Source organism: Schistocerca cancellata, chromosome 1 (assembly GCF_023864275.1).
Source record: "Schistocerca cancellata isolate TAMUIC-IGC-003103 chromosome 1, iqSchCanc2.1, whole genome shotgun sequence".
NCBI classification, from domain to species: domain Eukaryota; kingdom Metazoa; phylum Arthropoda; class Insecta; order Orthoptera; family Acrididae; genus Schistocerca; species Schistocerca cancellata.
Genome location: NC_064626.1, coordinates 886,616,553 through 886,632,279, shown reverse-complemented (window position 1 = coordinate 886,632,279; position 15,727 = coordinate 886,616,553). Strand labels below are relative to the sequence as shown.

Here is a 15,727-nt window from a genome sequence, read left to right as displayed (position 1 = left end):
CTTATATAAAATATACAAAATAAATAAACACATGTCACAGTAACAAATGTCCAAACAGTCGCATCATTACACAGAGAACCCACTCTGGCGGCAACGGAGGAGTGTATTGTCGCATGCAAACGATCATCTGATCAGCTGAGTGGCATCCGGCAATAGACTGTTCCAAGCAACTTGCGACTTTTTTTGCAATTTGCCAAAAGTTCTTGCAAGCTCTGCAGAACATGTAAGCTCCCACTTCATCATCTCTCATATGTGTCCAACTGGCGAGAGATCTGGCGATCTTTCTGGCCATTGCAATTGTTGTACACCACGAAGAGCACATTGCGTCGCAATGGCTATGATGGTTCAAATGGCTCTGAGCACTATGGAACTCAACTTCTGAGGTCATTAGTCACCTAGAACTTAGAACTAGTTAAACCTAACTAACCTAAGGACATTACACACATTCATGCCCGAAGCAGGATTGGAACCTGCGACCGTAGCGGTCTCGCGGTTCCAGACTGCAGCGCCCAGAACCGCACGGCCACTTCTGCCGGCAGTAGCTGTGAGTGGACGTGCATTTTCCTGATGAAAAAGCACAACACCTTCAGTTGAAGAAATGGCAGTGGCACAGGGATGCCTGTGCAGTGTAGCGGGCACTGGTTACCATATCCTGCAGAAACACCGAATGTGACCACGAGAGGAGGACCCCAACATCATGAAGCCTGGGATAGAACATGAGCATCGTGGCTAATGCACTCTAGAATAGGCAGCTCACCAGGTCTACTCCATGCACGTGTACGTCCGTCACTATATATTGACACAAGAGACTCTAATCAATGAGGACGACAGAGTGCCATTCCACCCTCCACTCAACTGTTTCACGTCACCAGAGGGTGAGGGTATCGGGGTGTCAGTGGTAACCTGGCCAGAGGCGCAAGGGATCTCAATTCCACTGCAGGCAGAATGTTCTTAATGGTTCTTGATGACACAGCTGTGTAATAGGCGCCCAGATGGCGTCCCTGGACGACACTCAGCCGGCCAGCACTGCTAGCACAATACATCGATACTTAGATGCGTCTGTATTACACGGATGTCCAGATCCTGGTCTACAGGTGGGGGGTGTTCCACAAGCCGCCATTGAAAGTAAGGACCCACCACCGATATGTTGCACCCAGCATGGAAAGCAGTCCTTCGAAAAGCCCATCCAGCTTCCCGTAATCAGCCGGCCGGAGTCGCCGAGCGGTTCTAGGCGCTTCCGTCTGGAACCGCGCGACCGCTACGGTCGCAGGTTCGAATCCCGCCTCGGGCATGGATGTGTGTGATGTCCTTAGGTTAGTTAGGTTTAAGTAGTTCTAAGTTCTAGGGGACTGATGATCTCCGATGTTAAGTCCCATAGTGCTCAGAGCCATTTGAGCCTTCCCGTTATCCCACAATGCGACCCCGTTCAAATGCTGTTCTACAGGAGTACACACTGGTCGCTGGGGAATGGTTGTACCCTAGAACGAATGTTGCAATCACTATTAACCTCTGCACTGAGCACAGTTACTGCCTACAAGGCACGACAGAGGGTGCAGAGACAGGTCTCCTGAGCGCCTTCTGATGCCCGCCGAGCGCGACAAATTAATCATCAACCCTACAACCCCTCAGTATGCACGTATTATACGCTGATGCCACTGAATACAGTCATTGTTTTTTTATCCCGCAGTATTTGTGCAGTATGTAAGCAACCACTAATTGTATGCATTTGCAAATTCTCTGATTTAATTCTTTGTTACGGAATTTCTATAAGTAATTTAGCGATAAATCTGTAATGTTGCCTCACAGCACATAATCTGTTGTATGGCACAAAATCAAAATTTTCGCTTGAGAGTATACATTTGACTTTTTGTTGTACAGACTGTCTGATGATAATTCCCTAATCGGTTTCCATCCGTCATACTCCACGAGTAGCTAATACAGGCAACATAAATTTTATTAATCTCTCTCAATGACAGAAAAACAAACAAACTCCTACTTCACTTGCATAAAAAGTTATTACTATGCCAAATTTTATTTTTTTGTTCCGGATAGCAGGCATTTAATTCTGGGCTGGTAACAGTTCATTACCATTCTTCAGGTGAGAGCACAAATAAAATGTACGAACATAATCTCTAAATAATTTTGAAATGTTAAATATGGACATGTTTTCAAAGTTGTAAAATAGTTTTTGGTTGAAGATTTTCAGTAAAAGCCTATTGTCCGTTTTACAAGTAGTCTGTCGGTGAAAGTCTTTATAACAAAAGAATATTTCACTTTACTTTACTTAAGTTTACAGAAAAAAATGATTCAAATGGCTCTAAGCACTATGGGATTTAATATCTGAGGTCATCAGTCCCCTAAACTTAGAACTACTTGAACCTAACCAACCTAAGGACATCACACACACGCATGCCCGAGGCAGGATTCGAACCTGCGTCTGTAGCAGCCGCGTGGTTCCGGACTGAAGCGCCAAGAACCGCTCGACCACAGCGGCTGGCAGTTTACAGAAAATGAGTAGTAAGTGGTGAGAATTGTTGGAGGAAGAGCAGTTTGAAAAGGATGTGGGGTGGAAGAGTAGGGGTGGAGGACACCGAACCAAGCATTTGGAAATGGAGGCAGAAAAATGGGAAAGGTGCGTTTGTGTGTGTGGGGGGGGGGGGGGAGAAAAGCACTGATATGGAGAAGAGAACAAATTTTCAATTATAGCCATAAGTAATTCATGGTTAGGAATTGGGAGCCGGTTAAAGTTTCGTTGGGGTGGTATGCGGAGAGTGTGGAGCAGTATGTTTGAAGTGATCTGCTGGTACTAGCGGGGCAGAGTACAGTGGTTACAAATTGAAACGTCCCCTTTGAAAAAATTATGAATGACAGTGCTGCAAAACTTCTTACGTTATTTGTGTTTCAAACAGCTGAGCAAAACTGAACGTACTCAGACGTTTCTCTGTTTACTTATTCTGACCATCACTAAACTGACATCAATATTTTTAGCGCACGCAGTCTGACTTTCAATAATCCCCACAAAAGAATGGCCCTGACTAACAATAACCTATACCTTTCAGGAATCACTTACCGCACAAAATCTTCGTTACTCGAACTACTGCAATACAGCGAGCGCCAATACTGCCAGCTAAATAAAAGATTCTAACTACTGAAGGCACTAACTACTGATAGGCATAGTTAGCAAATGTAAGATTTTGATAGAGAACAAGCAATGTGTGTGTATATATATATATATATATATATATATATATATATATATATATATATATATATATATATATATATATATGTCAATTCATGACCTCCATCTTTACAGATTTCCTTTTTCTGGCGGACATAACTCCAGTTCGTCCGCTTACAGCAATCTCTCAAAACTCTGGCATCTCTCTCTCTACATTCACTACTGCTGGCGGCTCACCTCCAACTGCCCAACGCTACGTGCTGTTCACATCCGACTGCCCAACACTACACAAGCGAATATTGCAACAATGAGTCCAACCAGCCACAGACTGCACACAGCACAGTCACTGATTTTCATACAGATCGCTACGTGGCGTTACCAACATAAAAACCTAAACAACCTACTTACAAAATGACCTAAGCAATGGAGGGTAGTTGGTGTCTAGTCTGGAGGAAGTGTAGGATATCCGAAGATGAAGGGAAATTAGTAGGGTTGAGAAAATAAAACATACGGAATAATTCTGGGAAATGGCATCGCAGAGTGCACGGCATTCAAGATTTGGATGATGTGGTAGAATTTAGTATACTGGAAACCAGGCTACAACGGTATGAGAGAGAAATTGTAGGATTAAGCCCGTTTTAGGTGCGGAATATGGTGTAGGGATGCAATTCCTATGTTCGGTTAGTTGGCAGTTTTACTCTATTGCGGATTTTTTATTAGATGGTCTCCATGTTAGTATACGGTCAAGGGGTAATCCGTGGTATTTTAGTGTTTTACTTAACCTGATAGAACGGCTATAAATGATGAGGTAAAAGTCATATGAGTGGTAGCTTAAGGGGGTTCATCCTAGAAGTCATTGTCAGCATCTGGAAAGGGTTAATTTTGAGACTGGTTCACCAAGAGGCAAACTGGATGAAATAGGCTTTTTGGGATTTCTGGGGAGTTGGGCTAGAAAGGCGGTGTCTTCGGCACACTAGAGAAGGCAGAGGCATTCAAAACACGTCAGATGCCCTTCAATTTCTAACTTCAGCAAAGACAGAGAGTTAACAAAATCTGAGGAAGCAGTAGGCCTGCAAGAAAATTAGTCCTTGTAACCTAGGAGGCAGAGGAAAATCCTCCACTTGCGTTGGGGGAGGTCGGAGAGCGGGTCTGCGTTTACAGTGTGTCACGGGCAGCGCCGACGGCTCATCGGGGTCAAGGCCGGCGTGTGGTGTGCGCATGCGCCGCCACAGAGCGGAAGATGCTCGCCGCCTCCGTCAAACGGAGCGTCGCGGCGCGTGCCGTCCGCTTCCGCCGCTGACGAACCGCGCGCACTGACACACATACCGGCATAGGTCGGCGCTGGACGCGGGAATACGCGGTACTACTGCACTGAGGTGACAAAAGTCATGGGATAGAGATACGCATATATACAAATGGCTTTAGTACAGCGTACACAAGGTATAAAAGGGCAATGTATTGGCGGAGCAGTCACGTGATTCGTGTGAGAATGTGTCCACGACGGGCATTAGTAGACTTTAAGCGTGAAATGGTAGTTGGAGCTGGACGAATGAGATATCCCATTTCGGAAATCGTTAGGGAATTCAATATTCCGAGATCCAAATTTCAGGCATTACCTCTCACTTCGGACAAAGCGGTGGCCGACGGCGTTCACTTAACGACCGAGAGCACCAGCGTTTGCGTAGAGTTGTCAGTGCTAACACATAAGCAACACTGCGTGACATAACCGCAGAAGTCAATGTGGGACGTTCGACGAACGTATCCGTTATGACAGTGCGGCGAAATTTGGCGTTAATGGGTTATGGCTGCAGACGATCAACGCTAGTGCCATTGTTAACAGAACAAAATCGCCTGTAGTGCTTCTCCTGGGCTCCTGACTATATCGGTTGGACCCTTTCCGTCCGTGGCCTAGTCAGATGAATCCCGATTTCAGCTGGTAAGGGCTGATGGTAGAGTAAGATTGTGGCGCAGACTCCACGAAAACATGGACCCAAGTTGTCAAGAAAGCACTTTGTAAGCTGTTGGTGGCTTCATAGCATTGTGGGCAGTGTTTACAATGTCTGGAAATGGTTGTGTTCGGCTACTTGGAGACCATTTGCAGCCATTTACGAACTTCGTGTTCGCAAACAGCGATGGAATTTTTGTGGATGACAGTGCACCACGTCACTGGGCCACAGTTGTTCGCGATTGGTTTGAAGAACATTCTGCACAATTCGAGCAAATGATTTGGCTACCCATGTCGTCCGAAATGAATCCCATCGAACACTTATGGGACATAATGGAGAAGTCAGTTCGTGCACCAAATCCTACACCGGCAACACTTCCGCAATTATGGACAGCTGTAGAGGCAGCATGGCTCAGTATTTCTGAAGGAAATTTCCAACGACTTGTTGAGTCCAAGTCACGGCGAGTTGCTGCACTACGCCAGGCAAAAGGAGGTTCAACACGATATTAGCAGGTATCCAATGCCCTTCTGTCACCTCAGTGTATTTTTATCTTATTTATCTAGTCATCAGATTCCGTGGGACTTGCATGCCAAAGCTACTCGGTCACGGCACTAGTCAATACAAAGGTTACATAATTATTGCTGAGTAGAAAATTTATAAGCAAAAGAAACTAAAGAACTGATAAAATAAGGAAAAATGTGGGACAGTATACGAATACTTAACACATTACTGGTAAAAGCTCTCAGCTACTCCGAGGAACACCGTCACAGAATACAAGGAGTGTGCTACAAGGAAACCTTCCAACATGGATTTAAAGACTTGCGGATTATCACTCAGTGTTTTCAGTTGCGCTGGAAGTCTACTGGAAACGAAGCCTGCTTAACTCTGTACAGTGCTTAGTAAAGTGTTATCCAAGTCCAAATCTTCTCCCATCTAGTTCTTACCATATGAACAATGGAATTTCTTCTTTGTGAGTCAGTATTGCCAGTATCACGAAGTTTGAGAGCTGACATTGCATGTTTGCCTGATAGCCCTTTTATGGGCCAAGCACATTATTACTGGGTGCACGTAGGTGCCTCAAATTGTAGTACCGTAGGAGATAACAAATGGTTCAAATGGCTCTGAGCACTATGGGACTTAACATCGGAGGTCATCAGTCCCCTAGAACTTGGAGCTACTTAAACCTAACTAACCTAAGGACATCGCACACATCCATGCTCGAGGCAGGATTCGAACCTGCGACCGTAGCAGTCTCGCGGTTCCGGACTGAAGCGCCTAGAACCGCACGGCCACCGCGACCGGCTAGGAGATAACAAAGTGAAACTATGCAATGTGAACAAACCTTTGCGTTTTATTGTCAGAACCCCAAAATCTTGAGTATGGGACTTCCAAGAAAGCTTTCCATCTTCCCTCAGACCAAAGAAAACTATAGTGATCGATTTATCTGACTGATTACCGTGGAAAATACGTTGTCCAGTCACATTAATGTGATCACTTGTCAAAAGCGTGACGTGCAGCAAGAGATGCAGTGAGGTTATGGAATGAGGTTATGGAAGGTACCGACGCCGATGCGGAGCCTTTTCGACTCCAGCACCGCGGCCAGCTCCTCTAGGTTTGTCAGTTGAGGATCCATGGCGCGAATAGCCCGATAGAGGTGGTCTCGCAGAGTCCCTATTGGGTTTAAATCCGGGGAGTTTAGTGAACAAGGGAATACGGTAGATTCATCCTGATGCTCTTTGAAACAAGTACGTATTCTGCGAGCTGTGTGACATGCTGCATTCTCTTGCTGGTAGATGCCATCGTGGCGGGGAAAAAATGCATGTAGGTGCGACATGGTGCCTAAGGACAGAAGCTACCTGCTTTGATCCATTGTGCCTTCCGGAATGAAGAGGTCCCTCGGGAATGCGACAAGAACATTCCTCAGACCATAACGCTCCCTCCTTCGTCCTGGGCCCTTACGACGATGGTTGCAGGGCCGTACACGTCAACGGCCATCTGTCCGATGGAGCATAAAACGCGAGTCATCTGAAAAGACCACCTGTCGCCACTCAGTGAACGTCCAGTTGTGGTACTGGCGTGAAAATTCCAGCCTCCGTCGCCGACGTACAGCAGTCAGTATGAAATTGCAATGAAATCCAGACATTAGCTGCTTACAGGCGTTGTTAAACATCAACGGAGAGAGTTGAAAATGTGTGCCCCGACCGGGACTCGAACCCGGGCTCTCCGGCTTATATGGCAGACGCTCTATCCGACTGAGCCATCGAAGTCCAGAAGATATGCGACTACAGGGACTTATCTTAGCACGCTCCCCGTGAGACCCACGCTTCCAACTTACTGTCCACACACTACATGTGTAGTGCCCCCGCCCACTATACTCATTACTCGCAGCAGTCAATCTACCGACTCCCGTAAGAGTTCCGGCAATGTGAGTGCATGTCCGAAAGAACAGATACCATCTTCATATAACAGTCAGCATGGTTGCATGAACCAGGAATTTCTGCATAGCCCCATATGCAGCAAGGTTCGTTGAACGGTCGTTGAGGAGCCACTGTTGGTAGCCCCTTGGTTCCTCTGGGCAGTCAGTAGCTCAACAGTTGCCCACATTCAGGCGTAGCGCCTTCGCATCGCTCCTGTCACTTTTTAGGACGATATCGTTATAGGCCTGAGTCATCGACAGATGTCACCAGCTGACATGGAGCTGAGTTACAGAGCTGTACGTAGTTGTACTAGTAGGCGGCAGAGGTCAGCAGTTGACGGACAGTGCTAGCAGTCACAGTCAAAACAATGTTGTAAAGTTATGTTTGATTATTCTTTCATGTATTTGCATAATTATAATTGTTTTATATGTGTAGTAATTAGCAGTGTGAGTGTTGTTTGAGTGAAGAAGAACAGAAGTAAATGAAAATTGTTTTGTTTATTCACGAAGTACCAGTTAAACTAAACAGGGGATTTACTATAATTAAATGTGCAATCAGTTTATGGTACTAATAAATCGCGAGTAGAACACAAATTAATCGGTAATTTCAGAAGGAGTAATTTTATATTTGATACTTTTCTAAATTTATTTATTTAGCGATTGCCATAGAAAGAAATGTTGTATTATGATTGGTCATTGGACTAAAGCGCGGGTTAGCGCGGGATAATACTTCAACCTGATTTGCTGTTTGTGATATCAGCCAATCAGAAAAATGCAGGCTCGCGCCAATCTATGCTGGGAACAAAGCCTTTGGCGTGATCTAGGGAAGTCGGGGCTGAGGGTTCGAACTAGTAACATCTCATTGAAAGCAGCTCCGACGAAAGTACTGTAAAATCGCGGAAAAATGCTAATTACGAGTTCGTGAAGTAGTACAAAATGTATTTAAGTGAACGGTATAGTGGAAGTCGTGTGGAATTTCGGACGGAATATCAAAATTATTGCCTTTGACTGTTAGTTAAAACCGTGTGGCGTGTTGTGCGATCTAAGACTGGAACAGGTATTACGGGTAGAGCAGAGTGCACAACATTTGAGCGTGCATTTTCATAACTAAACGATCCGGTGAACTCTATTAACTTCGGCAACGGGTGTAAATACCATAAACTTGATACGTGTGTGATTGTGGTGTGCGTGTGAACTTTACATTGCGTTGCCACTTAGTACGGACTTGGCAGTATTAACTGTGATCTTTATCATAAAAATACACCTGAAAATTTACATTGCCAAGTTAAAAACTTTTATTTCAGTAGCTAGCCACATCCCGTTTACCGGACAATTCTATGTATGTTGCGACCTGCAATAGACAGTAGTGGTCTAGTATTTTCTACTACAGCTTTTAGCTAGACAAATGAACATTGCTGGATACTGACAGGGCATTAAAAAAGTAATGTGCTGCGCCGCAACATCTCCGCAACCGTCGTTCAAACCTGTCATCTGTGGCCCGTGGTGCACAACAGTGGCCACAGCGTCGGGTTTGGATAGCACCATTTTGCCAGGCACTTTATACATTAACCACACCGACACGTTAACAGTTCACAGACATAGCCGTTTCGAATATGCTTCCACACTTGGCCCGAAAGCCAGTGATTATGCCCTTTTGGACGTTAGATATATCGCTCCGTTTCCGATTTACTACGACTGCACTGTTTTCTGCGTCCCCCTAAAACGCGTTATATACCCTCCACTGCTAGTGCTGCCACATGCTGTCTGTGAATCGTTACTGCACGCTGACGTCGAACATGGGCGATGTTCAAATTATGTGGCTGGACCGTGAAATATTTCACTTTTGCCAAAGTTCTGTGTGAGAAAGTGTACACATTGCGTTTTCTTACAGTTAGGCATTAATCTGTTCTCCAAAAGCCACGTATTGATTTTACCGACTATCCTGTGAGGTAGATCGTTTATATTTTGTTCACAACATGAACTGTATTTTACTTCTGACAAGTATTATTTTTGCGACCGGTGTAGTTCATTGGGTCTTTTGTTAGCACAACTAACTGCAAAAAACTAGTTTCATTTTCCTTCATAGCCTACGGTCGCAGGTTCGAATTCTGCCTCGGGCATGGATGTGTGTGATGTCCTTAGGTTAGTTAGGTTTAAGTAGTTCTAAGTTCTAGGGGACTGATGACCTCAGATGTTAAGTCCCATAGTGCTCAGAGCCATTTGATAGCGCATAACAGTGCGAACCCTGATGACTTCTCCATTGTCTAGGACGTGGACTGTAGAATGTCCTCTGTGTAAAAGACATCAGTGGCCAAATCACAAAAGTCAACCAGACTACATGCGTGATGTCACCAATGCTGCTCCAGTAAGAGACAGAAATTTTCAGAGGGAAAACGAAGATTAGGGCTTGAAATCGCGTCGACGACGATATCATGGAACAAGTTAAAGGAAACGGAGTATGGGTTGTGTATTATCAGTAGTGGTCCCGGAGTAATCCGATTTACGTTTTAGGATGCCACCTGGGATACACATCAGAATAAGACCATCGTCTAGAAACAAACAAGTCATATAAAAAATAAAGACAGTTATTAATGTAGACAATTTTATTCACAAAATAATCTGGAAACAAAGTTATATTTATTATCTTGATGCTCATTAATTAATTTTGCCTCAGTTGAATAAATATTCATGATGTAATACTATGTTTCAGCATGCTCCCTGGCGATTTTGTATGGCATGTTGCTATACGCATATTTAATTATGGCCTTATTTCGTTTACGTTTTTAGTATAGCTCGCGCCATGACAGCTTGAATATTTTTCATTTTTGACGTTATGGGGAGCGTCGTTTATGCATTAGAAAACGGAGTGTGAAAAGCAGTAAAGTCTAACAATAGTGACAGTGTGTTCTGTTTGTGTTTAATAAAAGGGTGAATGCAGTGGAGGCAATTCGAAAAGCCTGTGCCCTGTATGGAGTAAGTGCTATCGAGAAAGTCAAGTTGTATCATTTCAAGTAAGATCGTTTTGAGATAAATTAATCACCACATTCAAGAAGACAAACTGGCGTTGATGAAGGACATTTCTGCGATTAATGCTATGGTCAATGACAGTGTATCCGATAACTGGCAAGAGTGACGATCAAATTAACCTTCGAGCAACACTTACCTTCACCAGTCATATTGAGGTTCATCATCATTAGTCGTTTTACTCATTGCTAAGTGTCGTGACCTCATTTCCTCATTCATTCTTACGTAGTTGAAACTTCAGGCATATGTCTCCATCCACAGCGATTTTCGGCCTTTCTCAGTATGATGGTAAAGAGGCAGGCTGGTAATTTTCTTCGCTTGATCCAACCATCTGTTTGCTGCTCTCCCTCGTGGTCTTCTGCCCTCAATTTTTCCCTGCGCGATAGTCTTCTCTAAATTATCCCCTTTCCTTAACAACATGTGTCCAAGGAACTGAAGGTATCTTTGGCTGACACGAGAAGATAACCTTCTTGTGATTTTAAGTTCTTCTATTATTGAAATATTTGTTCTTTTTTGTGTCCATGGTGCACGTAGCCTCTTCCGCCAACACCACATCTCGAAGGCAACAATGCGGTTCTTATCACTACCTTTCAAGGTCCAGGTCTCGCATCCGTATAAGAACACAGGAAACACTAATTCTTCTACCAAGCGCATCTTCGTTATGCTGGATATTGCCCGATTTTGCCACATCTTAGTGAGTTTGACCATTGCGGCTCGGACAAGAATGATTCGTCGTCTTATCTCTTTATCACACTTTCTTGTGCAATTGATCAGAGAGCCTAGATATACCGGGTGATCGAAAAGTCAGTATAAATTTGAAAACTGAATAAATCACGGAATAATGTAGATAGAGAGATACAAATTGACACACATGCTTGGAATGACATGGGGTTTTATTAGAACCAAAAAAATACAAACGTTCAAAAAATGTCCGACAGATGGTGCTTCATCTGATCAGAATAGCAATAATTAGCATAACAAAGTAAGACAAGGCAAAGATCATGTTCCTTACAGGAAACGCTCAATATGTCCACCATCATTCCTCAACAATAGCTGTAGTCGAGGAATAATGTTGTGAACAGCACTGTAAAGCATGTCCGGAGTTATGGTGAGGCATTGGCGTCGGATGTTGTCTTTCAGCATCCCTAGAGTTGTCGGTCGATCACAATACACTTGCGACTTCAAGTAACCAACCCCAAAGCCCATAATCGCACGGACTGAGGTCTGGGGACCTGGAAGGCCAAGCATGACGAAAGTGGCGGCTGAACACACGATCATCACCAAACGACGCCCGCAAGAGATCTTTCACGCGTCTAGCAATACTTTGTTTTATTTTTGGTTCTAATAAAACCCCATGTCATTCCAAGCATGTGTGTCAATTTGCACCTCTCTATCTACATTATTCCGTGGTTTATTAAGTTTTCAAATTTATACTGACTTTTTGATCACCCGGTACATAATCACTCACTATCTCCAGATTCTTTAAGCATCCTGTAAGTTGGTTTTGATAGATGCCTTGGCGATTTATAAAGATTAGTTTGGCTTTTTCATGTTTATCTGTAAGCCAAGGTTTAAAGTAATACCTTTCACTCATGACAACAGATTACCTAGTTCTTCCTCACTTCCTGCTATGAGTGTAGTATCATCTGCGAAGCGTAAATTGTTTATTTTCCTGCCGCCATTTGAAATCCCACCGTCCCAGCCATCCACCGCTTTCCTGATTACACACTCTGCATAGATATTGTAGAGCTGAGGTGACAGTATGCAGCCTTATCTGACGCCATTTGTCACGTCGAAAAATTCCGAATATTCACCATCTACTGTTATGGTTGCGGTATGGCTATTATATAGACACTTTAGTAAGGATACCATGTGTCTTGGAACCCCAGACTCGCTGAGCACGTGCCACAACTTGTCCCACATGACACAGTCAGATTGAGGTTAAAAGAAAGAAAAGAGAATACGGTACAACGTCTAGTCAAAAACGAGATTAGACACGAAGCAGAATCTCGAACTGTGAAGGGTGGGATAAGAAGTCGTCTGTGCTCTTTCAAAGGACTTTTTTTTATCTTATGGGACTTAAATGCCAAAGTCATCAGTCCCTAAGCTTACACACTACTTAACCTAAATTATCCTAAGGACTAACACACACACGCCCATGCCCGAGGTAGGACTCGAACCTCCGCCGGGATCAGCCGCACAGTCCATGACTGCAGCGCCTAAGACCGCTCGGCTAATCCCGCGCGGCTTCAAAGGACTAACTCTGGCATTTGTCGTAATAGATTTAAGGATGTCACCGTAAACTTAAATCAGTGCAGTCTGATGGCGCTTTGAAGTACCGTTTGATAACTTCATAAGGAGAAAATAATGGGTAAGCCATAACAAACAACATTTATCTCAAACGACGGCCTGTATACATCCACAAATTATTTTATTATTGATATGCATCTGGTGGCACAAAGAAGGTGTTTTGTGTTACGAACTGCTTCACAGGAATGTGTCCTTCGCAGTTGACGTTTGTTTCCAACAAATGAGATGCCATGCACTTGCAGAGTAACAAGTGCGACCTGGAAGGCAGCATCAAGGAGCTTGGTTGGCAAACACGCCTACTGCACATTTTCTAATCTGGCCCGCCATGTGTTCACCTTTCTCGCCCCTTATTGGGCAACCACCGAGAAAGTTACTGTTTTTTTCGTTTGCTTTGTTTTAGAGATTACGCTTTAAACATGGATTAACTTCTGAATGCTAATCACGCATTCACGGTTCAATCACAATTTAGTCTGGTGAATGCATGGACTGGCTTCTTGGAAGAAACGGCAAGAACCACTTGGCCGATAGTTCTAGCAGCCGTTCCGGTTCAAGGCGCCTACCACACCAACCACAGAAACCACTTTCACATAATGAAAACATTCTCAAGTCTTGGATAGTTTACTTGGATTTTTCAGGGTGGATCCCGGCGACGGAATCGACCTCAGAGGTGCATAGTCTTCTGCACTGAGAGCAGCACAGATGTTCTTGAAATGCAGGAAATGCGTATAGCATTTAACGAGTTGTCATGGAAAATCGAATGAACGGTAATAATGAACGTTTTGAAGTTGTGATTACTTCGAATAGTAGTTCCACCACAACATTCAAAGAACGCCATAGGACTAATTTAATATGGGTCTCTTTCACACAGTCTTACTGAAATGCTTCCCGAGGTCTGCGATCCTACACATACAGGCACAAATGTGACTGACGTGACCAAATAATACGTTTCCATTTCCCGTCGATCCACTGTTGATACGTCTCCTGCTGCTGCAATCAGGAAGAAGCGAACAGCGGTTTCTTGCATACAGTACTGCGAAAATACATTAGATGCAATTCACTATGGAGTGCGCTTTCGGAAAGTGGTAGGAAATAATTAGTGTTGGTATCGTGAAGTCCTTGTTGCCTGGTAGTGAATCGGTTTTAACCGAGCGCCGAAAAAAGCACGTGGTTTTGGCCTGTCATGATCGTCTTTCGGAAGGAGTTATTACGTGAATTTCTGGTCACTGTCACTAAATCTGAAGGACATAAAATGGCAATGCACATGCGAAATCCACTGCTTCATTTACTGTATTGTCTTTAATACTTTTGAAGGTACTTACACCAAACTGGTCACTTCTTCTTGCTGCTTCGTGTTATGCCTGAGAAACAAAACAAGCGCTGAGCTGTATCACTTCGTGGAGAAACTGAATGCGAAACTGAGTAATTATCCAGACCCTCCTAGCGACCAACCATCGACTGACTATGCAGCCACCTGCACTTTTTTGAAGTTACTATTAGCTTCCAAATGGCAGTCGTCTACTATTTGTCCGGTGTCTTATTCATATTGCTGTATTTGTTTTCCACAATTTCCCTATGACCTGTGGCTGTGACCGATGTAGCTAAATCACTGTGACTCAGGTAGCCGTTACCGAAAATAAGCGGTTCGTTGCCACTTGGTCATAGGTACGTTTACCAACAAATATGATCGAAAAAGTGAGCGTCAGTCTATGTGAAATTCATTGGGTACTTTAAACTCGGGGACTCTTGTAGTATGTTTCACAAAAAAAGGAGAGGTATACTAGGGTATAACTTCATTCTATCTATTAACTGCATTCCATACTCATCCATAAAAGCAATGGCAAGTAGCCCTTTTAGTTACTCACACGATACAGTTATACGTCTTGAACTTCATTCACAGCTAAAAGCCGCGCGGGGCGACGGCGTGGTCTATTGCGCCTTGCCACGGTTCGCGCGGCTCGGCCCGTCGGAGGTTAGAGTCCTCCCTCGGGCATGGGTGTGTGTGTTGTCCTTAGCGTAAGTTAGTTTAAATTTGATTTAGTAGTGTGTAAGACTAGGGACCGATGATCTCAGCAGTTTGGTCCCATAGGAACTTACCATAATTTCCAATTTTCCACAGTGCTAAAAGGAAACTCAAACGATCTGCACTAAGATTAAACCAAGCACAGCAATGCGAGGGTTCCATCCTCTCTAGGTCTCTCGCAATATTTGACTACAAGCACCTTCAGTCAGAATTTTTACCGTCGCTCCCCACCTGCTATGGCTTTTACAGTAACTTCAACTAAATATACAGAGCCGTATACAGATGTCCAGAATGCTTTACTGATTACAGGACTGTAGCACACAGAATGTTCGTTGCCAGAACGTTGAGAACGGTGCAAATGCCAGTGTGCATCACCAAAAACATGCACCACAAATATTGCGGAAGCAGAAAGTGCTGTTGAAGTGCGGTTTGCACAGAATGAATTCCCAGCTAGGGGTAGTACTGTTAACCAATCAACAGATTGTAATAATACTTAGAAAGTGTGCTTTTGTGCAAATATACACTTTTTAGAAAGTAATAATTCTTATTCACATTAAAAAATTAATAGCAGGTTAAATTAGGATGTCAGTGGTGTTTGTTGCAGGATTATAGTGCGAGTCGTTTACAAGGTATTATATTTTGGAAACTTTCCACACCGACACTTATTTGTACCATCCAACCTGAGTAGTTGCTAGGTACGATGTTGTTATGTTTGCTTACAGTGTGCTTGTGTGTTCCTTGAGTGCATTGCTACTTGCTGGTCAGTTTGTGTGTGACGGTCCAAACAGTAGGTCGTGACTCGACGATGGGATGTACCACTGCAGGAAAGC

General features: G+C 43.9%; 1 protein-coding gene and 1 non-coding gene across 2 annotated transcripts in view; one reads left to right on the top strand and one right to left on the bottom strand.

Moving 5' to 3' along the window:
• Positions 1 to 15,727, top strand: part of LOC126190663 (facilitated trehalose transporter Tret1-2 homolog) — a 306,675-nt gene that overhangs the window by 56,592 nt on the left and 234,356 nt on the right. The gene's annotated exons all lie outside the window — the stretch shown is intronic.
• Positions 7,321 to 7,394, bottom strand: Trnai-uau (transfer RNA isoleucine (anticodon UAU)). Its single transcript has one exon. It is a non-coding gene; the product is annotated as a tRNA-Ile (tRNA).